Source organism: Aythya ferina (assembly GCF_964211825.1).
Source record: "Aythya ferina genome assembly, chromosome: 1".
Classification (NCBI taxonomy): domain Eukaryota; kingdom Metazoa; phylum Chordata; class Aves; order Anseriformes; family Anatidae; genus Aythya; species Aythya ferina.
The window spans coordinates 45,351,016-45,377,346 of record NC_140296.1 but is presented as its reverse complement, the minus strand read 5'-3'; the positions used below and the strand labels follow the sequence as shown (position 1 = coordinate 45,377,346).

Genomic DNA, 26,331 nt, shown 5'->3' with positions numbered 1-26,331 from the left:
CAGGAAGGAAGATGAAAATGTTAACCAGTGATCCAGAAAAGGTTAGTAGAGTATTTTTGTCAGAAGATAAAGGACTTGCTTAGCCCTCTTTAACTTGAGAAGTTACAAATCCACAAGCAAGTAGAAATTCACAAAGCAGACTTTCTTGTGCAATGAAAAAGATGGTTCGGTTTAGAGAAGGTAGGTCTTTGAGAATCCGCTGTTCATTTTCTTTTATGAGTAATATAAATAAAAAGGAAGAGAAGAGCCATTTTGTAACTCCTTCCTGCATGGGGAAGAAATTTGTGATGGATTACTGAAGGATTGGACAAAAGTATGAATAGAAAGGAAGGCTGGTAGAAGACAATGTGATGAAAAGGGAGCACACAATCTTGTGTAAAGAAAAGGAAAGGTATCTACATAAAAGATGGTGGATGTGTCAAAGAGGATGGGATCAAGAATTGCTAGCGGGTTTTAGATTTTCTGGCAAAGAACAGTTTCAGCAGAGAGCAGGGGGCACAAGGCTGTCCTGGAGGCTATATAGGCTGGAAATGGAGGGGGAGAATTACAGATTCTTTATTGTAAACAAGCCATTTGATGAATTTAAAATGAAATGGATAAGAGTTAAGGCTGTACTTGAAGAAGAAATAAAGGTCAAAAGTGAAATTTTCTGACTGAAGCATCTAAAGCATATTGTACTGTGAGAGGAAAGTCAAAATAGAGTGTGAGGTTAAGAGTAAGAGAGAGGCTGTGTGAAGCAACAAAGGATGTGTGGAGATGGAATAGAACAGGTTCACTGGGGCACATGGACAAGGTTTGGAGGAGAGAGCAAAGGAGAAATGTCAATATCTGTGACAGAAAATAGTGCAGGATTTGTAAAAGGAGAGGGAAAATAGAGATGCTTGCCGAGGTGAGGAAGGAAGGTCATGACTTGTGTTGCTGTTCTTTTTTGGAAGAATAGCAAAAATTTGGCAGAAACAGAAGTAAAGGCAGGAAAGGGGGAAGATTTGAGATATTAATTAAAAGTTGTAAAAAATCATCTGGGTTTGTTGGTCTGGGATTCAGTTAAGCTAGAGCTAGGTGCCTGGGAAGACATCAAAAATGAAAGGATGAATTTTCAGTGAAGAGATGTGAGAGATTCTATATAGTTCATGGAAAATAATGGATAATATGCATGTTCATGGTGAGCCAGGAAAAGAGAATGGTGTAATGGGGCTTGAACTGGAAGAGAGAAGCCAAAAGCTCCATGGTGGAGGAAAGTAACACAAAACAAGTAAAGAAGAAGGCATGCTGCTAAGCCTTTGGTAATTATTCAGTTTTACAGAGCAAAAGTAGCCATCTTACCTGGTGTTGACTGATGATGATACTGAACTGAGAAGAGGTGGATTTTGATTCCTTAAATTTCAAAATTCATTTGCTATATCCTGTGGGACAGACAGATCTTGCCCATTTCTTTCTCAGTTGTTATGAACTTACCTACTGTAGCACACATGCTACCTCAGTACCAGCACAAACAAATTCCTGGTCAATTCAATTGCTGCACTGTTGACAGTATCAGCCCCAAAGTACAATATAAAGTGCACTGCTTTATTACTTTGGATAGTCTGTATGACAGATTTCACAGCAAATTTTTCTTTCCTTTCTCTGGAATTATTAAAACTTCTATAGATGGTTATAAAACATAATATATAAGATCTATCAAGATAAAAGTTTTAGACTTGTTCATCTCTTTCTGAACAAGCATAATAGATTCAGTCTTAGCAACTATTTACACAGGTGGTTTTTTTATTATTTTTTTTATTATTTTTTATTTTTTCTTCATAGTAATCCTTTCCTGTTACACCTATTTCAGTGTTAACATATCCTCCAGAAAACTCCTGAAGATACATTATTACTTGAGACAGGATATTTATATATACATATATTATTTATTTATAGTTAAAAGTATGTTTCAGAATATTTGGGGTATGTTTTACACCTGATTTTTGTAACAAGAGCTAAGTCATTGCCAATGCAAATGATATAACAATGTTCTAGGAGTCAGTCTTCACATAATACCAAGTGAGGGGCAAACAATCAAGATTGATGCACCTACGGATGTAGTAGGCAGGTGTCAGTGGTTAATTTCAGTGATTAATTTCAGTGTACTAAAACTGAGTCAGGAGTCCTATAGAGAATCAGGGTGAGTTCATCTCACTAAGTTTCCTAGGCAACTTTTCTAGATGGTTTTCAGTGGAACGGTGTTTATCTGCTGTATAACTACTGTGTTTTATTCAAGATCACTGTTGTGACATCAAATGAACAATAAACCTGTATTTTTCATTGAAGTACCTAAGAAATATATAGTTTCTATAAGTGATCTTTTAAACTGATGTGTTTCAGTATATATGGCATTCTAACAGTCTTATACCCTAGTAGTCTTCCAGTCCTAGTAAGTCTTTTACCTTTTTCCTACTGCTTCTGTGTTATTTATTGGTTCAGCGATAGACATTTAATAAGCAGTAGTGACATGTTCATAGGTAACTATAAGAAGGAATGTGATCTATGCAGGAGGAAGAATCAAATTAAAGCCCTCTGAAAGAAAAGCATCAATCTGAATTCAGGGGTGATGTGTTCAGCTAGGCTGCTGTTTGGCCAGTCAGTGCACACACAGGCCAGCCAGTCAGCAAAGCCATCACCCCAGCCAGCTTGTCCAGCCCTGCAGTGCCTCCCTCCTGGACGAGAGCACAGGGAACAGCTGGAGATAGTGTTAGATGTCTGGGAGAGAGGGATGTGGTGAGGGTGCAGACTGCAAGCAGGGAAAGGGAACTGAAGTTCTCTAAGGAACTGAAAGAGTGAAATGGTCCACAAGGGTTATGGGAAAGAAGTAAGGATTGTCACCAGAAGGGCAGAATAGCTGCATTGCACATGGAACAGTCTGCCATATTATTTCCATCCTCTTCCTTTGAAGAACTTATTTAAACACATCCTCTTCAACTCTAGATTCCTAGATCACAGTGTGGTGAAGCACTTGAGCATGTGATTGACTTAAAAAATGAGTTATATGCATTTCTTAATTGACCAGAGGATCTAAACAGGTCTCAAGGTATGTTTAATGTTAAGCCTATGCGTATACACTCTGCTGATTTAGAGGCTGAGTTATGTGAAGGGCTTCACGACTCTGAACCAAGAAAAGTGCAAGGTAGCCATAGGTAGCAGGATATGAGATTCTAGCTGCTTACGCAGAAGCTACCATTGGGATCACACTGTGATACAGGCATTGTGTGTTACTAATAGAAACAGTGCATAATAATAATAATAATTAAGATAGCTTTGGCATACTGCATAGGATGTTTGTGACCTGCCCACCCTTTCTGCAGTTTCTCCTCCTGGGTATTTGGGGTTATTTCAACAGACTGTTAACTCTATTAGGCTTAAGATAAATACAAAGACTGAAAGAGTTCTGGATCTTAAAGTATTCTGGCAAGGTTAGTAAGAATGCAAATATATAAATAAATACATTTTAGAATTACAGGCCAGTAACTTTTTGCAAGTACATTGTTAATTCTTATTGTTTTCATTAAATACTTGCACAATTTAACTAGCATATATTACTATGGTTAACACAAACTGCTGGAGCACACAGTGTACTGACCTGTGTTTTCTCATATAAGCAGATTAATCCACATGAATCCTCCCCTCACACAAAGTTATCATGACTCCTTTCCAGGAAGGTTTCTAATAGGCTGGCTCTTACACTTGGCAAGGGAGAAAGTCCTTTCATGAAATGAAAGAAACCATCAGAAATGCAGATCTGATACATATGATACTTGTCATCAAACTTCACGGATAGTAAGTAGGGAAGCATGGTTAAGTTTGCTTCTGATTCATCATTTGGCATGTTTACAGCAACATAGACTCATGTGAATAGATTCTATAGTCCCCTCAGTTATCTGGGGTACTAATGGGACAGAACAAGATGGGTTAAGCAAATTTGTGGACAGCACATATGTAAATAAGAACATAAGAAACCAAAACAGTGGAATGGGGAAAAGAGGAGAAAGTTTGGCAGCACCGTGGTCCATGCCATGCAGCAACACTTTCATTTCAGTGTGCTTGTGCCTGCAGAGAAATTGTCATGTAATCCACCCACAAACATTCAAAAATTCACTTCAATTTCCTTACAGTGGTAAAGAAAACATTTTCATAAGGAAATTATAAAAATGTGGTTACTCCAAAATGATTTAACACCATTTGCTGGTAATTATTGAGACAAAATCTTGATGTTAGCTGTTTCAAAGGTGCACTTCCGACAGTATCGTATTTACAGAAAATAACAGTTTTTAGTCAAGTACAAATTTATTTGTAGGATGATACTGCAAGTTTCTGATTGATGGAAATATCTATCCAATCTGAAGTATCAGTAATAGCCCTGAATCCATTGCCCTGTTTATTCCCAAGAAAAGACAAACTGCATCTTTCCCAGCAGACCTCAGTGTTTGTCCTCAACATATGAAATTCACCTGAGGGGATGGAATGATCAGGACCCTCCATCTAATTCTATCCTGCCTTCTGTTTCAAAAGAAACAACAGGTTAAAATATGAAAATATGTATTCCAATATACCTTTAAAGCTTTTACAGCAGTTTGTACTGGAATATACCACTTCTGTAGAGTTGTTTCTGAAACTCACAATGTCAAATTATTTATTTTAACAAAATTGGCTTTTTTATTTATGTCTTTAATCTAGGTGAAAGTAGGTGCTGGTGTGATCACAGTAGAGAATGAAAGCATTCTTTATGCATAGATATCCAGGATGTTAATCAGCCTAGCAAAGTTTTTCATCTAGAACCTGAGGAAACTACATGTTTCTTCAGATGAGAGATTGGTTGTCTTTGTGGCATGCCTGTCCTTAGCCTACACAGTGATGCCAGTGTTCACCACTCTACTATTGTGTAGAGACAGAAAACCAGGATTACTCTTACTGTCAATAATATTTGATCAGTAGCTTTGTAGTCTTCATTTTGAGAACTGTGATATTTACTGAGCATTGCATTGTATGTTGATATCTATACAGGTAGAACAGACAAATGATTGCCTGTCTGATATAGAATCACCTGTTCAAAATAAGATAGCAGAATAAACAGTTGATTTACATAATCTTTCTGAAGTTTGAAGTGATTTTCTCTTTGAAAAGAAGATTTTTATTTTATCACAAAGAGTTACGTATTAAAAGGTGAATTTGTTATGGCTATCAAGAGGATTGTGGATGGAATTGATTTTAATAATTTTGATTCATTCCAGACAGTAAGGCATACTGGGGCCCATTCATGTGATTTTCAGTTGTTACCTCTGACTATGGTGGTCCTTTAGCAGCCATAGTGATTCCACATCAACTGCCCTTTTCATTCTCCTACTGACATCCAGTTTCCTTCCCTAAAATGTTTAGCATCAGCTGAATATTTCTCTTGATTTTCAGATTGGTCTGTGCCCATCAAAATACAAGGGAGACAGGCAAGAGAACAGGGCCCAGAAAACTATCAGTAACTTCAAAAATATTCAGATAAATTCAACTGTCTTGTTTCACAGGACCCCATTCTTGGCTGTATCTACTGATCTGAGCTGTAACATTAAAAAACCAAATAGTCTTTGTTGTGATTACAGAACTCTGCATATGATGTTATATAAGCACTTTCAAGAGCAAATCAAACATGAATTATGTCTATCTGTAAACAGAAATATTTGGTACTGAAAATTTCAGAACAGTGTTTTGTGTTTGTGTTTATATCAGTGTTCATTAGTATATATTAGATAATGAACAATTCAAATAATCAGGAGTTAGATAAGTATCTAGCACCAGGAAATGCTGTACAACTATTTTTAAATTAATGTTGGTGTAGGAGTTAACAGTGCTTTTTCTTTCCCTGATACTTGTTCTGAAGGAATCAGACTGTAAATCTACAAAACTTTAAAAAGAGGGAAGGTCACACCTCCACTTCTACCACTCCAGTTCCTTCCATGCTTTTAAGCACTTTACAAGCTTTACAAGACTTTTGGCTTACTGTTAAAAAAAAAAAAAAAAAAAAAAAAAAAAAAAAAAAAAGTGTTTATTTTCATAGCTACAGATTGCTATTCCTCCCCCCCCCCCCAAAAAAAAAAAAAAAAAAAAAAAGTAAAGAAAAAGCATTTTTGATCAGTTTTGTGATTTCCTTAATATGCTAGTTTGACCGTCTAGTTTAACTACTGTTATGCCTTCGTGACATTTTAACTTACAAATGAAAAAATTTTACATTCTGGGTCATCCACGATTCTGTACAGTATTCCTTATAGACATGTTTCATGCAAGGCTCAGAACAAATCATCATCCATGATCCATTTGCATACTCAACATTTCATTTCTTCCAGCTAAATGCCACTTCTGTAGTCCCAGCAATTTTGCCGTTGAACATTTACTGCAGATACTAATCCCTTAGTGGGAGAAACTGTATACCTTGATAAAAAACATTTGCAAATGGAAGTTCTTTATTAAATTATAGCATAATAAAAATATATTTTGAATATAGAAGTTGTCAAGTAATATATTATTTAAAATTATTAGCAATTATCACAACTCAGGGATAGTTCAGTGTTATAAAAAGTCTCGGTAAATAATAAACAAAAAACTATTATGTTATATATTCTCAGAGCATGGTTCATTACACTTTACTAGTTTATAATTTAGGAGTATAGTCTTATGTAGGCTGCATCTATAGTCAGTGTATTGAATATTGAGTATTTCAATATCGAATATTGAAAGAGGGTGACGTGATCTTCCCTCAAGTAGGGAGATGTGGTGCTTGCAAGACAAGGAAATCAGGAAATTATAAAAATGTGCTAACGCCAACAGGAGACTGCAGAAACCTGACAAAGACGCGTTGTCAAAATAGAGTTTGGCTGGACAATGGGACTGGAGAAAGAAGCTCAGTGGAGGAAAAGTTTCAGTCCAGAGTGGTTTGGATAAAAACATAGTGTAGTAATGCCTGAATAATTAGGACTGGGGAGCTGGAATTACATCTGGAAAGAGAATGAGATTGAAAGAGTGTTGGATTACAGTTGTGAGTCAAGATAATACAGCGATGGCTGACTGAGCAACAAGGTGAGGGCTGAGAAGTCATAAGAAAGCAGCATGATACCTGGGCAGAGAGAGAAAAGGAGCAGGCATAACCTGTCCTAAGGGATGCAAGCATTTCCAACACTGAAAACTGAATCCTTCTTCTCTCTTCCAGAACATATCTGTAAAACCATCCACAAAAATGGGCTCTGTGTACATTGACAGACAGATATAAATTCACTTTACAAGTGGCAGACAGATCAAGGAACCTTGTCTTTCCAGCTGATCAAAAAGAAAGCTGAAAGAACCTGAGGTCAGACAAATCCAAAGTACAGAACCATAGTCAAGGTACAGTTTTTAATCCTGAAAGTTAATAACCATTATAAATTAAAAAGAGATATGGCATTTTTTTCACTGGGGAAGAACAGAAATATCAACATTTTCCAAATGTAAAGAGAAAACAGCTCAAGGAAGTTTTATGCCCCCTGCTATGTAATGGTTGTAGTGTTTCCTCCTTCTCTTTTAATCTGTAATTACCCTGTCCAGACCCCCACTCTAGTCCATTTAGAAAAGAATGACTTCTTACATCATTATTCAATTACCTGAAGTTTTCAGTTGTACTGTTGATCCTGAGACCATTATATGCAAGAATTGTCAGAAAAAAAAAGTCTACAATTTCATAAAATTGTATATATATAGTAGGCTGACACACACTTCCTAATTCATTAGTCACAAAATGATGTTATTGTCTAATTAACTTCATAGTGCTTTAAACTAAATTGATTTTTGTTAGCAATGTGGACGTACATTACACACTTATATTCCACAACATATGGAAAAATAAGTTGTTTAGGCTGAGTAGAAATGAACAACATTGATGAAAAAATCTGCACTTCGTCTATATTTCATTTTGCTTTCTTTGCAGTACAAAACAATGTGAAGTTATTTTTATATTGCACTTTATATTGTTCCCAATGAAGGAACCAAAATGAAAAGGCATGTTTCACCTATTATTTTCAGATCTAAATACTAGAAAGTATTTTATCTAACCTGGCTGATGTACACATATAAAGTATAAGATATTAAGTATAATGGCTGAAGTCTAGTCAGACATGTAGGTGGCTAAGAGACACCTACATTCCAGGTCTGATAAATCAAAGGGTTCCATACACTTAAATTTAATTTATAGAATATCCTAAAGGTACCTAAAGATCCATTTGCTTGCATAAACAGCTATTTTGTTAAAACAGTGTCAATATATAGGGACCATTTAACTGTTTTTGATTTACTATGAGAAACTGATTTAAATTGCACAGCAATTTCTACCCATAGAGTAAATAGAAGTTTTTATCGTTAAAACATTTGACATTCCCACCTGTGAAGGTGATGTCTCCAGGTACACAGCAAATGTAGACTTAAATATAATCTCCAGAAAATATGAGTCAAGTGCTCTGGATGTTGTGAACTTCCCCATTCAAATTATTGTAATAGGTAGCACTTCATGTTTCTTTCAGATTTTAAATATTCTGAGTTTTTCTGGAGTTAGCTCTCTGCCAAGGTATTATAGAATTAACAGCAGGTAAGTTTTACCTAGTTTAGTTTTTAAAAATGTTTCTAAAGTTTTAACATGGACATATTGAAAAGAGTCCAACAGAGGGCCACCAAGCTGATGAAGGGATTGGAGCACCTGTGAGGAGAAGCTGGGAGAGCTGGGACTGTTCAGCCTGGATAAGAGGCTCAGGGGAGATCTTATCAATGTTTATAAATACCTGAAGGGAGGGTGTATAGAGGACAGAGTCAGGTTCTTTGCGGTGGTACCCAGTGCCAGGTCAAGAGGTAGTGGGCACAAAGCAGAACACAAGAGGTTCCCTTTGAACATCAGGAAGCACTTTACTGTGCAACTGATGGAGCACTGGAATAAGTTGCCCAGAGAGGTTGTGGAGTCTTCCTCCTTGGACATCTTCAAAAGCCATCTAGACATGGTCCTGGCTAACCTGTTCTAGGCATTTCCCTGCTTGAGCAGGGGTGTTGTGCCAGATGGCCTCCAAAGGTACCTTAACCATTCTGTGATTCTGATGATTTTTCTTCTAAATTCAACACTTTACAGAAATACTGCTAGATCAACTATAACATTCGTTTCCAAGAGGTAGATATAAGCCAGGTAAGAGATTTTTCTTACTCCCGTTCTATTCAAGTAGTTTCCTATGACTTATGTAGAGAATAAAGCTAAGTTCTTCTTTTTCTGACTGAAGCATACATGTATATTATAACCTATACAACAAGACTTGTTTTTAATAGGCTTCTCCTCTGGGTTCATAGCAATTCCCACCAATGTCAGCAGGAGTGATGTGAACATATGGTTAGAGAAGGCCTGAGAGAGGGCAGCTAGTCTCATGCCAAATGAACAAGATTTTGCACCACATTTCAAGTGTTTTGTGGATTGGGTGCTGCCAGAAATGCTGTAGTAATAGCTTTGTTTGCAGTATTTTGACGTTGTGTGGGAGACAGTCTGGAAACTCAGGCAAGCAACTTTGCATTGCTAAAGGGTTAAACTTTGGAGGCTGAGCACGTTGCCAGGAGAAAAGTGAACTGAACTGAACTAATTTTCTCATCATGTGACATATTGCTTGAACACATGACTTTTCACTTATCCACAGGAATCAGGATGTCTCTTTCTGTTAAGGTCTATGGTCACTAGCAAAGGGGCAAGTGACTTTTTATCAAAATAAACTGTGAATCTCCAGATGTAGAGTTGAAGTTTGTGAAAAGTCCAGGAAGCCTCCTTATTTTATTTTCTGTTCTTGAAAGATGAATTACATCTAAAAGTTCTCCATGATTTTCAAATATGCACAATAAAATGTATATCTGTAGTGTTGGAGCCTTCTGTTTCTTAAACATAACAAGATTTCAGAAACACTTTGAATTTCCAGAGTGGGATATCTGGGACATTTACTGCCCCTGATATTGGCCCATTACTGCACTGGGGAAATTCAGGTAGCAAATCACTGAGATAAAAAGATTAAAATATTACTGTGAAAAAGGCACAAAAAATTGGTAAATGAAGAACATGTTTTAGGATTCTGACTTTTACTCATAGCTGTCAATTTGTGTCAACCTTAATAAAAATGTCAAAGTCTTTGTGGTTTACCCATCAGAGATCACCTCTTCAGATTTGAATACCGATCCTATATGGGATAATGTGGGGTTTATCCTCAAACTCCCTTGAAAAGTTTATTCAAAGTGATGGCTAATTCAATGAATGTCACACAGATAAATAAGAACCAAATCTTCCAGTTTACAGTGCAAGCCTCCACAAATTGAAATAAGTACTGTTTTCTTGAGGGACTGTGAAAGTAAGTCTCTATACCAAATATTTGATCTGTTCTGTTCTCTTGCAAGATATATACTCTGCATAAAACACTCACTGAAATGGGGTCTGCTTGACCAGATGAATGCATTATACCACTGTGTGGAGAAAGGCTGGTCTAGAGGCAAATTAATGAGCATAATTTATTCCATATCCTTGCTGGAATAACTTGTGCTCCTGAGCCTCCTCAGAAGTGTAGTCAATAGGGAACTGTCTGGCTACATGAAGTTTCTTAATACATATTTCAGTAAATCAGAGATTCAAATACAAAATCTAGCATTCAGGGAGATCATCTGAATCTGTGGTGCTCCCTGGAGAACTGGAGGTCTATAAACCAATGAATGGATTACAATGAAATGTAAATCCAGCATTTTCAATTCTGGAAGAAATGACAATACTCCAATATTTTTCAAGGTGTATACACCTCCCTCAGTCAAACAGTAGCACTTCTTAGCATTTACCAAGACTGTAATGTACTTTAGGAGAAAATGTAAGTGCTAATCATCATTAAAAATATAGCTTTTATATATGTTTAAGACTGTCTTCATTTTGGGAACTGTCTCAGTCATAAATGTGCTGAGCACTTGTATGTAGATATACATGTATATGTATTTTGATTTTTTATATGTTTATAGTGAGGAAGTTTTTAAAGATTCTTTCTAGACTCAGTGACATATGATAAGTAGAACCCAACAGGTAGAAAGAGTTTGTCTGGTCGTTAGTGGAGTCTATCAGGAAAATATGGCTGAGGGTCACAGAGCTGAAGACACCTGCAATTATTTCAAGTATCAAGACAGAAAAGAATGTTGTTGAGGTAAAGAATGGATATGGTTCAGTTGCAGTCAATGGTTGGGGAAGTGGTGCTTGATTCATGCAACACTTTTTTAAAGAATCTATTTATGGATACTTTAAAATGTTGTGTAATTTGAAATCTGGTGTTGTCCTGTTGCTGGCAAAATAAGGTTGAGTGAACTACATCAAATTGAAAGGGAGTCCTCCAGATAAACTGCTGAGATGCAGTAGTTGATCTTTCTCCCTGCATTTCTTCCCTGCTTTTTCAGTGCCAAAGTGGTATGATAGTTTCAGGTATTAGATTTGTACTTGTCAAATCAACCTTTTTACTTCAAACTTGTCTCATTCCTTCCAAAGACATTGTTCAGCTTTTCTTCTTGTCATTTCCAGACTCAGATGTATATGGAGCAGCAGCACAGAAGAGCCCCTCAACTGCCCTTCATCACCATATGAAAGAGGACAGAAAGTATGTGTCTACCTTACTGATCAGTGCAATGCACAGAGAGAAGGACTGGGGCTCAGTTTGCTGTGCTGTGTCACGGTTTTTGAATCACAGACCTACACTATCTGGGGTTTCCTGGTGATGAAGTTTACACTGGCTGCAAGTCCTAGGCATACATCATGCAAACATAAGGGGAGAGCTGTTGTAGGACCTTACGCCCACATTACAAAAGGGTCTATATTACTTCATGCACTGCTTCATCTGTGGTTCCATCAGGAAAGAAACCAAGTTACACAAATCCATGGTACCCATCTGTGTTTACTGCATAACTGCAAACACACTTGTTACACTTCAAAGATCCCCAATCAATATGGTTTTGGAAGTTGTTTTATTATAGAGGATGTAATCATCATTATGAAGTGCATAACTGACACATGTATGTGATGAAAAGGTCAAAGATGAAATAATTTCACATTGCCATGGATGGCACTAAATTACAGGCCAAGATCTTTTCTCAGATACTCCAAAGCAACGCACAGGCTAGGATGTAGCCTTTAGCTATTGAACTTACTGTTTGTTTTGTTTGTTTGTTTTTGCTCGTGCGTTAGTTTTGTTTCATTTTAACACTGGAGGTAGTGAATTGAATTATGATATGGACTCTATAGTAATGGCTTTGGGTTGTGACATCGGGGCAAAACAAGTTTCACAAGAAAACAGAATTTAAAAGGTAGTGTGTTCAGTGCACTGGCTCTCTGCAGTTATGTATTCACCCTGGAATGCTCAGTACATAAAAGACTTGAGTATAAAAATGTCAAAATCAGTTCCTTAATCTTGATTCAGTTTAAATATTACTTCTGGCTAAGTATTACTTCTGAACTAAACATATGACTTGAGCTTACAGACAAGAGTTTGTTCCTGAGCTGATTCATGTCAGTTTTATACTTGTAAACATCTTTTGATTTCAGTGGCGTTAATTCATATTTTCAATATCTCAATGAGTACAGAATATGGAGTAGAGTTTTAAAATGCCTGTTTCAGCACAGCCAGAAAACTCCCTTGGTACATGAAGGAAAATTGTTAATGTCAATATCAGAGGCAAAAAAATGAAACCAGTCAAGATACAGTATGTGTCTTCACTGAAACTAATACAGAAATGAAATACACAGCTCCTTGAGTGAGATCATCTTCTTGAAAGAGTCAGTATTGTCAGTACATGCAGACAGTTATTGCATTGCTGTTTCCACATAACACAGGGTGTATGAGATACATATTGCATCCAAGGGCCAAGACACTAAACTAGTTTTGCTAAGATCACTTTATGTTAAATCAAAGAAAAAGGTGAATTAGAAGAAGAAAATGCAAATGGTATATTTCCAATATTTTCTCTTGAAAATTTACTGAGGTTAAGAGAAAGGAAAAAATAAAAACTGGAAGGTTGATGGAAGGTTAAAATATTCACAGAACAAACTTGATTTATTCAAGCTTTTTGAAGTCCCAAGAAACATGTTTAATGGGAGCTGAAAGACCTTAAAAGAAACCTTATTGTGGTGCACAGCAAAGTAATGTGGAAAAAAAATCTCCATATTTCTTCAGCCTCTAGCTTAGCTCACACTGTGGGGAATCTTGCTGTGAAGAGATTAATCACTGCTGCTTAATAGTATCTCTGCTGGTTGCTACAGGATAGCACGTAGCTACATAATGCAGTAGATGCATTCTTCTTTTAGTATGGCACCTAGTGTACTGTTAATGTGACAAAGGGATTTCAAACTTACCATGGTGCAAAACTGACCAGCCAATGCTGGAAACATGTTGCTTGCCTCTTCAGGGGCCACAGATTCTGGGGAAAAAAAAAAAAAAAAAAAAAAAAAGTGAAATTGTTTCCTCTCCCTAGTTTTGTTTTATGGAGGAAATGAACTGCTTCCTACAAATCTAGCTTGGTACCAGGCTACTCACAGATTTAGGTCCCAAAGTTTTCCCTTTTTCTGAAGCCAGCCCTTAAACTGAGTCTTTAGTAGGGATTTTGACTTCACATCTTGATCTCACTTTTTATTTTCTGCCATTTATAGTAATTGATTTCCTAAGAGGCAGACTGGACATTTAATTTAATGCAATAATTACTGGTAATTGGTTACATGGCCTTCCCTGTCAGTTCTGCTTTGTTCCCCTTCTTACTAACACCAAAATGTCTCTAGTTCCCTTCTGTCCTTATTGGGCTAAACTATTTTCCCTTCTCTCTATTTGCAAATCTGCCTGTTTTGGCATCATTATCTCTAGTGGTTCTACAATGAAGAAAAATCCAACAAAGAAGCCTTTAACAAGCCAGGTCTTGATATAATTTTCATATCATAAGATACAAAACAAGGAAACTGGTTCAAGGAAGACTAGTTGGGCACAGAGACAAAAGAAGGTTTTTAGGATGGCAAAATCAACCCTTTCTTGAGTTCTTCCCGTTATTGCATCACGACTTCAACAGCTTTATCTGAATGATCTTCAGAGACTGTGGTTCAAAGGTTTTGGCTTTAAAGTGTCTGGACTTTTTTCCTTTGGCAAGAAAAATGGACAGGTTTATTTAAATTAAATGCTTTTCAAAGATACTCTCACAGAAGCTTTCATCTCCCTTTTTCTTTGTTTCCAATTTTCCTGAAAATAACTTCAGTGACACAAGTGCAAAGTCTTTTTGATCATTTCAGTAGTAGTGATAATGCAGGTTTGTGAACTGCAAGGCATGTTGTCTGAAAAAGCTATCTTCTACAATGAGCAGTGGAGGAAATGAAGCACAGCAACTGGCAGTCTTTCCCCCAGATCAGTAAACCATTACAGAACTATCTCCAGCAGGTGAGTAGAGGATTGATAAACTGTTATCTTTTGAGGACTTCCAACCATGAAAGGAATGGCTGTTGCATATGTAGGAGAGATACTTGTAGTAAAATAGATGTTTGAATTCACAGTAAAACTGAACCTGAGGAAAGGCTGCTGGGTTTTGATTACCAGAAAAGACGAACTACTATTTCCAGCTCCTTTTTCAACAAAACAGCAAATGAAGAGGCCAGATGAAAATACACTTAAACAGCAGTACTTAACAAAGGTGAGATTTAGCTCCTGATTCAGACACTTAAATGCATTTTTTGTCACCTAGATGTTTTGGCTACTCTCGTGTTCACTGTGGGCTCAAGAGAGTTGCTTCAACATGAGTGTATAATGCCATATGAGACTTCCTAGAGTACCCTGCCCAGCCACTAGCTGCCATGTCCAGGGGACATGAGTTTCCCATAGGTACTGTGCCATATCTGCCATCCTGCTGCATAAATCTGAAATGCATTAAATACAATAGAGCATCCATAATGTTGCCAGACAACTACTTAAGCAACTGAACTGACCCCTGATGGTGTGGATTAGGTTTCAGTGATTATAAAAGGAGTGTGGATGAATCTCATATGGAGGCATCTGCATATATGTTTAGGTAAACTGAAGTGTTTCCCTGGTGGTCCATTGCTGAGTTGTTGCTTGCTAGTGGCACGCAGTGCCCTGTGCCTTGTGGCTGGCTGAACATAAACAAAGGCGTGATCTCTGTTCCAAACAGCTTACAGTCCCAGCTTAAGACAAGGCCCAATGACAGATGTACACAGGGTATGTGGAGGGTACAGGAAAATGAAAAAAAAAAAGAAAAGAAAAGAAAAGAAAAGAAAAAAGAGAACACAAGTGTGGCATGCTAATTGAATAATTGCATCGCTCCCAAGGGATGTTTGTAGCCAGAGAGAACTTCAGGGAGGGATTTAGAAGAGATGGAAAAGTCAGTTTTGCAGGACTGGGGGATCTTCTAAGCAGTAACATGGGAAGCTGGTAAAATTAATCTGAGAATTTGCCTCAGTATCTGGTACTCCATGTGACGGATATTCTTGGTGAAAAGAAGCTCTATAGCTCATGTAACTAGAATAATGATCCTAAGGGATAAGTCAAATGTGGTTAAAATGCCAGTTAGGTATGTTATCTGTGCCAAGAATATGAGTGGAGAAAGGTTATGTTTGTTGAAATCGGAGATTAAAAAAATAGGACTAGTTGAGATATGAGGTGTTAAAAGACTTCACTGTGAAAATGAGCAGAAAAGACCTTATCATCTGCTGTTCAAAAATAAAGTCTCAATTATATTATTTTGGATGACAGTACCTAGGCAGAGATCCAAGCTGAAGACTTGTTTATGGGCTTGAGCAATAAGTAGGATGATGGTGTTTTCCACAGCAATCAAGAAAGTAGCAGGGACAGTGTGGAAGAAAAAAGATTAGAGGAAAATGCAAATAATGATTTTACCTGTCTATTCAATTAACATCTAGGCCTGCTTTGTAGCTTCCTGAAGCCTCAGTGTGTCATAGAGTAGGTGACAAACATTCAGAAAGAGGGACCAGCCAACACTTATTCAGGTAGAAATTTCAAATATTCTGGTATATATTCCTCTACTATAAATAACTATCTGCAATTTCAGTGTCCTAATTTTGTGTTCAAGGTAACAAAATAAATAAATAAATAAATAGAAAGAGAGAAAGAAATGTTTCAGCAAAAAAAATAAATATATATATATATGTATATATGTATATATACTGTTAGGTATTTGGGAGATTTAAATATCCTATTAGACCGCAGGTATGCAAAAGTTTAAACCTCTTTTTTCAAACATCATCTTGAAATACATATATACTTAAGTGACTGCTCATTTTTTTTTTTTTTTTATATTGGATATTTCATAAATTACACCAAATTAATATTGTTATTTTAAAACAGTACTTGCTTTATCCCTAACATAAAGTCTTTGGAGATAATATTTTTTTTGGCATTTAAGTAAATGACATGAGGGAGAATTCCTTGGTCTTTCTTGACTTTTTGTAGATTAGGGCAAAAATTTTGTAATTTTAATTTTGCTATATTTAATAAAAGATGAACTGAGAGGAAGTGTTATTGTTTATGGCTTGTATATTTTAACTGTGTATATGCAAAACAGTGTTTCAGTTTTCTGGTAGATAGCTGCTTGATTAAAAGGAACAAGTTACTGTGGTGACTGTAGACACTTTACCTTGTAAATTGTGTTTTAGAATAACTACAACAAACAACATGTTTACAGCTAAGAGATACTTATAAAAAAACCTGAAACTTTGATCACGGGGGATTTTAATTTCACAGATACTTACTGGGATAACAAGTATGCAAAACCTGTAAGGTGGGAAGCATGTTTCCAGAGGCAATGCATAATTGCTTACTTACTGAAGTCAGTTTATTGACTGAACCTCATGATCAGAGGCTCTTGGCACCCAGAGCTAGGAAATTAGCCCATCTTGATAAATAGAGCAGGGCTGATTTAGGTATGGCTGATTTGTATCAAATTCATGATACAAAAAGGAAATGAAGAGGAAGCAATAAAATGAGTTTTGGCTCAGTGGAAGTTCTGTAAAAAAATATAAATTCTACGTTTTGATGGAGGTAACTATATAAAGTAGGGATGTTTTTCTGGAAGATTAATATGTTTGCATTATATGTCACTATATGAATTACATCTTTGCTTTAACTAGAAGAAATAGCTTGTGGTAACATAAACAACTGTTTATGGAAACATCTTGATGGAAATGATGCAAGATCTCATGACTATGTGGGAAACCTGGTGCAAAAAAATGGGAATTATTTAAGAAACAGTTGGACATGCTGCAGTTACAATTCACTCAGGCTAAGTCTATACAGGGGGAATGTAACAGAGACAATGTGCTTAAACAGAGTGGCAATAACAACATTTTTAAATGTCTGTTTTTGGGAGTAGTGAAATTGTTATTTACAATTTTAAAATATTGTAGAAGTTAGGATAATCAGAAGAGCAAGAAGAGATATTGGCTATGAGGTTACACAAAATATTTCACTTCCTCACTGATTTCATATTTGCAGCATGCAGCAAATGAAATGGAAAGTTACTAAAAATGATAATTGAAGTTACCCAGTTTAAAGGAATGAATGTGATTGATCAGGAAATAGTATGTTCATTTACTGTTACAAACATCTACAAATGGTAATAAGTTGCCTCTTTGGTTTCAGGTTTGCTTCTTGTGTGATTAAGTCCAGTGAATGTTGGCCTTTAGTCCCTGTAGTGACTATGACTGGCCAGATGGAGGAATATGGGATAGGAGCTTCGTTCCAGCATGACTGCTTTGGGAGAGGTGGGCGGGAGGGTGGGGTGTTGTCTTCAGCATCTTTAGATTTGTGGTAAATGTTTAGATGTTTATGCTTTTACAATGTTCTGAGTACATAGAATTTGTCCATGAACTCATGTAAGAATTAAGGCCTTGCAGTATTTATCTTATGTTTTCAAATCAGGCTCCTGATAACACGTGTATGAAATAAAAGATATGAAGAATAATACTTTGAAAACAGCCCCAGGAAATCTTTCTTGCCCCGGAAGTCACATTGCTTGCAGTAGCACCACTTAGTTAATAATTGCTTGCACAAAGAGGCTAATGTTTGAAGCTTCCCTAACCATGTCCAATGTCACCATTGAGGAGCAACGCAGCACCATGGCTACCTATTTGCAAAGCGAAGAAAAACAGAAAATGCAAAAAATAAATTCAGTAAATATCAATAAGAAAGTGAATACAGCATACAGCATACAGCAATCAGACTTTTAGGTCACACATGGTGGCATGGGTATCTGACAAGCTGTTTTTTGTCAGGAGGCAGCCACCCTTTACATATTCACTTTTCAGCTTCAATGTTTTTTTGGTCCCTGCTGTGTTTTATTTTAGCTGCAGAAATGTTTATTAGGGGTGTGAATCCCTTGACAGTCTCTGGCAATTCAGGTGTAGGTAAAATCGCATTGCAAATGCAAGTTTTTCACTGAAAATTCCCTATAATTTATTGTACTAGAGTACAGTTACCTGTAGAGTATGTGGGTGTTTGCCTGAAGCTCTGGTCTTTATTCTGTTACATTCTGAACATTACATCTTAACATATATAACTCTTCTGTCATGCATATACAGGCAAAGGATAGGACTTTGTAGTGTAAGATAAGAAACTTACATTTGCATTCCCAAATGAGAGATTTCAACAACAAGGAGGAATAATGCAATCAAAGCACTCCAGTGTGCAGTCAGTGTAAAGCTATCACGTAAAATATGGTGGTGCAGTCAAGAGAAGAGGTAATGCAAGTTGGATAAAGCTGCACTTGTAACTCTGTATGATGCAGGCTAGACTTATGCAGACAGGTGAACTGAATATTGATCTTCCCTGTTTATGGTCAAGACGCACTTGCATTTGGTACAACTTCCTTTTCACATCACTGAAACAGCAAGTGGGAAGCTTCTGTTTGGAAAAGTAGAGGATAAATCCTTTGCTTTTTCATTTACTGCTCCATTTCTAAGGACTGTCTTTGGAAATTCATATGTAACTACTAGTTCTCTATTGACCTGTCTCTAATTTTTACTTATCAATTAGTGCTGATAAGTTAAAAATAATAGTATGAAAGCATTTCAATGGAAATACAGCAAGCTGATCACCTGGATTAAATGTCAATATTAGGGTTATGTCTGAGTATTGTGAGAGTATTTTGATTAGTGAATTAAAAAGTTGCTCCTGACTACTGTACTGTACTGACTGTACTGACTACTCACAATGTAGTCAAATCACTTGCATACTCTGTAGCTGTGGTTATTCCAGAGATCAAAATCAGTCATCATAATTGTACCTGCCTTCAAATCAGTTAAGATCATGGAGTGTCAATAGGAAACAAGTTATTGAGTGATGTCATCCCTATTTTCTTTTCAGAATTGAAGACCATCATCAAAAAAAAAAAAAAAAAAATCAAAACAGAGCTCTGTTTTCAGGATTTATCTTAGCTTTCAGTAGGTTCATGTAGTACCAAACATTTGTAATAATAATAAGAAAAACTATCATGAAAAACATTTTTACTCCTCAAATAGTCAGCAAAATAAAATAACTATTCATTACTTCACATAAAGCTGTCTCCTAAGGTATTTTTTGTTGTTGTTTCTAACAAAGGATTCAGGTATGTCCGTATGCATTGCATTAAACTTCTCTTAAGATAGTAGGACTATGTTAAGGGCAAGATGATAACAGTCTTGCTGGCTCAGCCTGCTGGAGGGCTACTACAGGGCTTTAGTAAATTGCTTGCTATCGAGAAAAGTAAGGTACCAAACCCTGACAAAGAGGAAAGAGGACAAGTATATATATGCATAAGCAAATCTGACAATAGAGCAGAGCTATGTTAAGAGCACAAGGCCAAAGAGATGTAGTGATTTCATTCAGCTGGAAATCATGTCTGTTCCAATATGTATTCACTGCAGCAGATGTGGTTTAGTAAAACTTTTATTCAGTAAGGAAATCTTCATAAATACAGGCAGGCCTTCTGCATTTTACTTGAACTGCCACATAAGTGCATGTTGTTGAAACATAACTTTAAATAGCTTATGAAGACATCCCTATGAATTCAAAATTACTGCACTTGCAGAAAAAGCAACAATATCCGTCTGTAAATCCTTTAATCATAAGCATTAAAGAATAGTTCTTCAGAGAATCACAGGCTGCTGACTAAAGTTTACATTTTCTTGAGTTGCTTTTGGTGCTGCTAGCTATTTTTCTCATTCGCATGATGCTGATATGATGTGACACTTGCACCTGTTGTCACCATCTTATGGTAATTAGCATAGTGCCCTAAGTAGTAGCAGGGCCATCACATCCAAACATAAGCCATTAACATATTGCAGCTGTCATCAGTAGGGAAAGCTAATGGAGTTAGTGGATTTGCACACTACTGCATACCTTGGCTCAGCTAGCATAACTCCCCATATTGGGGTCATTTGGGATAGGAAAAGAAATGTGGGATGTAGCCAGTCAGGAGTGAAAGAATACATTTTACTGCAGGTTTACTTTCATGTATTATGCATGTCCTTCAAGGTCACTGCATGATCATTTATAAGATTTTAATGAGATATCAAAGTGGAAAGAATGGAATGTAATTAATGTGATCATACAGAGAAGATACAGGTATAAAATAGCACACATCAGGCAGTCAACAAAAAGTGGGAGCAATGAGGAAAAGAGAAGTACTATTTGGCCAGATTTCAGCCTGTGAAACAATAAGCTTTCCCCTGTACTTTCAGACACTTAACACCCTGCCAAACAGTTCTCCCCAGCTAACAGCAAAATAATAGAGGGAATTAGAGAAAATGCATTCTGCGGCTTGTCTTTGAGTAAAGGCTATGTGTGCTTTCATTCTTTGGGGGAAAATGGGTGGCTTGTAGCTAAAAGTATGCCAGTCCTACAGTAACGTGGCTTTGTGAGCATTTTATATTTTATTGTTTCAATTCCTGTTGCTAACAGAGTGTCTGACAAGCCTGGATTAAACAGAAAAATAAAGCCATATAAAAGAAAACCTCAGCATACTAGCATACTTTAAGTACTTTAAGTACTTTTCTAGAACCTTCTTTTTGTGAAGGTGCCTGGGAAGGTGCAGAGATTTAATAAACCCCTTTGCAGGAAGAATTCCTTGGAGGCTTTTCATAAAGTTGCTGGCTGTCCCAGACTGTTTTGGTCCCCACCATTGCTATACATGCTTTTATTTTATTTTATGTATTTATATATATATATATATTTTTTTTTTTCTGAGAGAGGACTGTAAATCAGGTTGGCAGTGTTTGGATTCAGTGCTCCTAAGCATACCTGAGTCCTCTTGCAGTACTTTCGCCTGTGTTATGTTAGCTGCTGGTGTTTCTGCTTAGGGGCTGGCATTAAAGGTTGATGACAAAAACAGGAGGCAAAACTATCTTAACAATGTAAAAGGCAACCTTATCTAGGTAATTAAGTTAGAGGACAATCCTGCCTCTTAAAGTCATCACATCTTGGCCTTTGGGAAACCACAAAAGGCAAATTTTCAGTTGTGGGTAAGTAGCTGCACGCTTAAACTTTAAGTAGAAGCAGACACACATGCTTGAAAATACTTGCCTGATCTGCCACAAGGAACCATTTCACCACCGCCACTATTCACACTACCACATTTTCTTACCATTTTGCACTAGGCCCTTTTTCCTTGTTTTCTAGGAATAGAGTGGTTTGGAAAACAGATTTATCAAAAAGCTACCTTCATCCTCAAGGGATTCCAGGAAATTCCTTGGGATTTGTGCTCTCATTAGGACACGGAGCCCTAAGTATGACCATTGTTACTGAATTCATGTCTCCAGGTCCTGAATGCTCCATTGGAAATTTAGAACATCTTAAATCTGAGTTACTCATGTTTACAGTCTGAGCTTTTTGGAAAGACAAATACATGTAAAAATTTTCATTTTTATGTAAAATCTTCAGTGTATGCAAAAACAAACAAAAAAAATCTTAATTTTTAAAAGCAGCAGACCTTTTCTTTCAACCTGAAACTTTTTTGTTGTTGTTTTCTTTCATTTATTTTTAAGTGCTTTTTGTGATATTTTTAATGATTTTGAATAATTGTTAATCCTCATAGGCAACTTATTTCTCCCTATTCTCCCCAAAAGATATAAAAAACAAGGAAGCAATATTTTAACATCCAAAAAGAAATGAGAATGTGAACTCAAGAAAACAAGAAAGAGGTTTATGTAAAGAGGGTTATTTCAGGGATGTACCTATATGTATGAATATTTACTGAGATATTTCCATTTAACCAAGTTTTAAGCCATGTTTTATAATGCCTATACTTGATTGAACTTTCAGTTAAATTCACATACACAGCACATTGCTTGTTAGTTACTGGGAGTGTATACTTTTTTACACTGTTTTATTTGCAAAGCAGCTGTCCAAGCCGACCTTCTAAGACATTTGTTCTAGGAAAAACAGCTTATGGATATAAGTGGAGAATGTCATGAAGAATAGGAAGCAATGAGCAGGACCTTCTGACTGAAGTTATAGGGAAAAATGAAAAACAGAGTGAAAATGAAGTATTTCTCCTTTTTGTTGGTTCTTTTCTTTGGTCTTTGTCTTCTTCACCTCATTTTCTGTTTCTCTTTACTTTTTTTTTTTTTTTTTTTTGTTAGTGTTTTCTTTTCTCACCCCTCTACCAGCCCTGCTACCTGTTCTCAACCTACACCTAGTCTTTCTATCACATCAATCTCTATCACATCAATGTCCACATACTAATGTTTACAGAGAGACATCTTGGAATACCCATTTCACGCAGGACAGACATAATGTGGTTCCCAAGGCAAAGCCAGTTTACCCAGCAGCATCTGGTAGCTCCAGCAGCTCCCTAATCTGTGACTCCCTCCAGCGGTCGATTTACCAGATTTACCAGAGTTTACCACAGTTTATGTGCCTTCTTTTTATTTTTTATTTTTTTTTGGCTGTGGTAGGAACTGGCAGGAAATCATCAAATGGAGGCAGGAGACAAGAGAACCCAAGAACATCATTTTTTATATCTGTTGTCACAGGATCGAGCACTTCACTCATCATGCTCCACTGAGCACAGCTCCTCAGTCAGGTATTATGGGGGACAGACCACACTGAAATCCTACTGCTGCCAAAATCTTTTTCAGTTGCCCTGCATGATTACATCACATGTCATATTTTTGCAGTTAACTTGTCTTTTATTTCTACAAAAGGGAATTTGTATCATTTGCTTGCACTTGCTGGCTGGTAAAAAAATGATTCAGAAGGGAGAGAAGGGCAATCTTTGAAATAGGCACATGGAAAAAATATATAAATACATACATATATATATGTATATATATATATAAACAAACAAAAAACCTTCCAGTTTCTATTTCTGACTGTATATAAACAAATGAGATTTTGAAGATGGAGTCATTTTGGGAAAGTCGAGATAATCTTAGGCCTAGAAAAATCAAACAATTTAAAATTCATGAAGGTACCATCTTCCTATTTATAAAAGGTTAAGTTCCCCTAAGCTATGAAAGAAAAACACCCTCTGAAGACCTGGGAAGGCAGTAAACACTGGTGGCAAGTGACAGGAATTGATCCTGCTTTTCTGTGCCTGTCATGTCTCTAAATTTTATTTCCACCATTTCTAGGGTACTATGATAAGAGAGGCAGGGATAGGAAAAAGGATTGAGCTGAGGCAAGACTATGGCCTGAGGGCGATGGTACCTGGGTCTCTGACTTTTTCTCAATTAGTAGGTCTCCCTGCCTGACTGTGAGATGTGCATCTAACTGGGGACTTAGAATGTTGCAAGGTATTGATTAGCCATAATGTGAAGTCAAATCTGAATAAAAAAGCATTGTGATCAAAAGCCTTTCATTGGAGACAGCATGCCCTCGAAGTCAAGGGTCTGCAGAATCTGATGAGCTCTGTTTCCTTTTTGTCTGAGAGAGATTTCCACGGTTTACTCATAAAGGCTCTCTTGATAGGAATGTCCAGTGGGCCCTCTGTCAAAAAACCTGATGTCTCAGATTTGACAAGTGCTTGTTAGTTTTTCATCCCAGATCACTCAACATGCACACAAAACCAGAAAAGACGACTGCTAATAATGCTATGTTTCATGTTGACTGCCTTGTCATTTTCACTGGAAAATTCACTGATTCAGTCTGTACATTAAATTGTCTGCATTAAAGGAAAACAAAACATAGTCAGCCATGAAATGTATTGGTTTTCTGACTGCTAGGACTTAAACAGCTCAATACAATTCATTGCATTGCGTTATTTGGTAGGAACGGTTTATCCAGTTCCTGTATGAAGCAAAACTTACTGATGGTCTATTTAAAACAACAATAAAGCAGCAGAGAAAATTGAGAGATTCATTTTAATACATTTTGTTTTTTTTTTCTGGAACTTAGCTTTCCTTCCACTGAAAAACTTAGTAATGAGGAACCTTCACTTGCCATGAGCAAGATCCTTTTGAACAGTGCCAGTCTACTAGTCCAATGTAGTCCCATCCCTCATGAGCAGTGGCTGATTTCTCTCAAAAACTCAAGAGAGAAAAGAGGTTTATTTTCTGAGGACTGTTCACATGAAGAATTTACAAGCCAAGGGTTTAGTCCAACAGAAATGATATATCTTGGTAATAATATCTCTGGGCATTATTATAATCAACTCCACACTTTGTTTTGTCTTCTGTAGTTCCTGGTCTGAACCCCAGGGCAGAGCAGTAGCTGTGTGGTGATGACGGACTCTGGGACTTGCTGGAGGTAACAAGATCCCATTCATACAGCACGGGAGATGTCAGAGATCTTTGGAAATGGAACGAAAAAAGACCAAAGTTTTTACTTTCCAAACTTGACCAAAATGTTGAATTAACCATTCCTATATATTTTTGAGTCAATTAGACAGCATACTGCATTAGTGAAATTGGTGTTTACAGTGACATTGACATAAATGATGTGTTATATTTGAACTATCGTTTATGATATTTACAACATGTCTTGCTTCTGAGGAACAAGACATGCTATATATCATCCAGGAAAAAAAAAAAAAAAAAAAAAAAAAAGAAAAAAGTGTTTCTGGAGAGAGAGGTAAGTCAAGAATTAATATTTTTTTTATCATGACTTGGGTTGATACTGATGCTTTTTTGTAGCACCTCATGCAAGTGCCACTATGAGAAGGCAAAGCCAAACCCACTTACAGAGAGATGAAGTGGAGCGTCTTTACCCACCAGTGGCACAATGCCAAGCATGCAGCAGATAAACCAGCAGTGGCCTGTAAATAAAAATACAACCCTCATCTGAAGAGCTGGGCACAAAATGGAGTCCTGGTCTCTCATAAAGAGCTGCCACATGTAGAATAAATTAAATTAGTATTTTCTGTGGGAATGGTTGCTCAGGTTCAGACTCTCAGATGCTGTCATGAAAACTCTCCTCTTCATCTGGCATGAGTCATGTCTCCAAGAGGTCTCACCCAAGTGGAGTGGGATTAGAGCTCCATCCCTTTCTGTGCCAACAGGGTTTTATAATACCATCCTCACCCTCAAAGGAGCACCCTTACCACTGGCATACAGACTGCCTGAGGTTTTCAACGTGTCATTGTATTGACACGGGTGTTGTGTGGGAGTGACAGTGCTGTTCAGGGCACAGAGCAGTCCCTTATCAAGCTTGTCAGTGATAAGAAAGAACAGAAACCAAACAATGGCAAAAAAAAATAAAATAAAATTAGTCGATCCAAACCATAATGGTTATGAGGTTACTCCTGGCTCAGGCTCTGAGCTGCAAAAGTCATTGCTGGCATTCCCAGCTAACAGAGCATTTTTTGATAGCTACAGTCACAGCTGCACCATCCCTGGCAGATATGTTCACCAACAAATGCACACACATGACAGAGGAGCGAGGGGAGGAGAAGAAACAGACTGCTGTTATGAAAGTCTGGGGCAACAGGGAGCTTTAAAATGCAAGCAGTCACAATGTGGTTCGTGGCGTTCAATGCACAGGGGCAGGAGCTTGAAGACCTTGCAGTGGTCCCAGGGTGAGAAACCTGCCAGGCATTCACATCAAGGCCCTGCTCGAAGCTGATCTGCACTATTGCCTCCCAGTGGGTGAGCACAGAGCGGGGTTGGATGAAATGGCTCTCCTCCTTCCAGTATATGAAGGTGTTTTCCACCTGTATTCCAACAAATGGCAAAGGTGTGAGCTATTTCTCCAGGCTTTCAGCCTGCAGTGCTCACAGCACTCTACTTCCAGCCCTTCCCAGTGCAGCTCAAGGTTGTGAAAGCATAATGGAGCCCAAAATATT

At 37.1% G+C, this 26,331-nt stretch overlaps 1 long non-coding RNA gene across 1 annotated transcript in view; it reads left to right on the top strand.

Moving 5' to 3' along the window:
- Positions 1–25,092, top strand: part of LOC311430084 — a 46,715-nt gene extending 21,623 nt beyond the window's left edge. Inside the window, exons 3-4 of the long non-coding RNA XR_014688543.1 lie at positions 23,006–23,133; positions 24,730–25,092. This is a non-coding gene — a long non-coding RNA (uncharacterized lncRNA). The remainder of the gene's footprint in view (positions 1–23,005; positions 23,134–24,729) is intronic.
- The last annotated feature ends 1,239 nt before the right edge of the window (positions 25,093–26,331 follow it).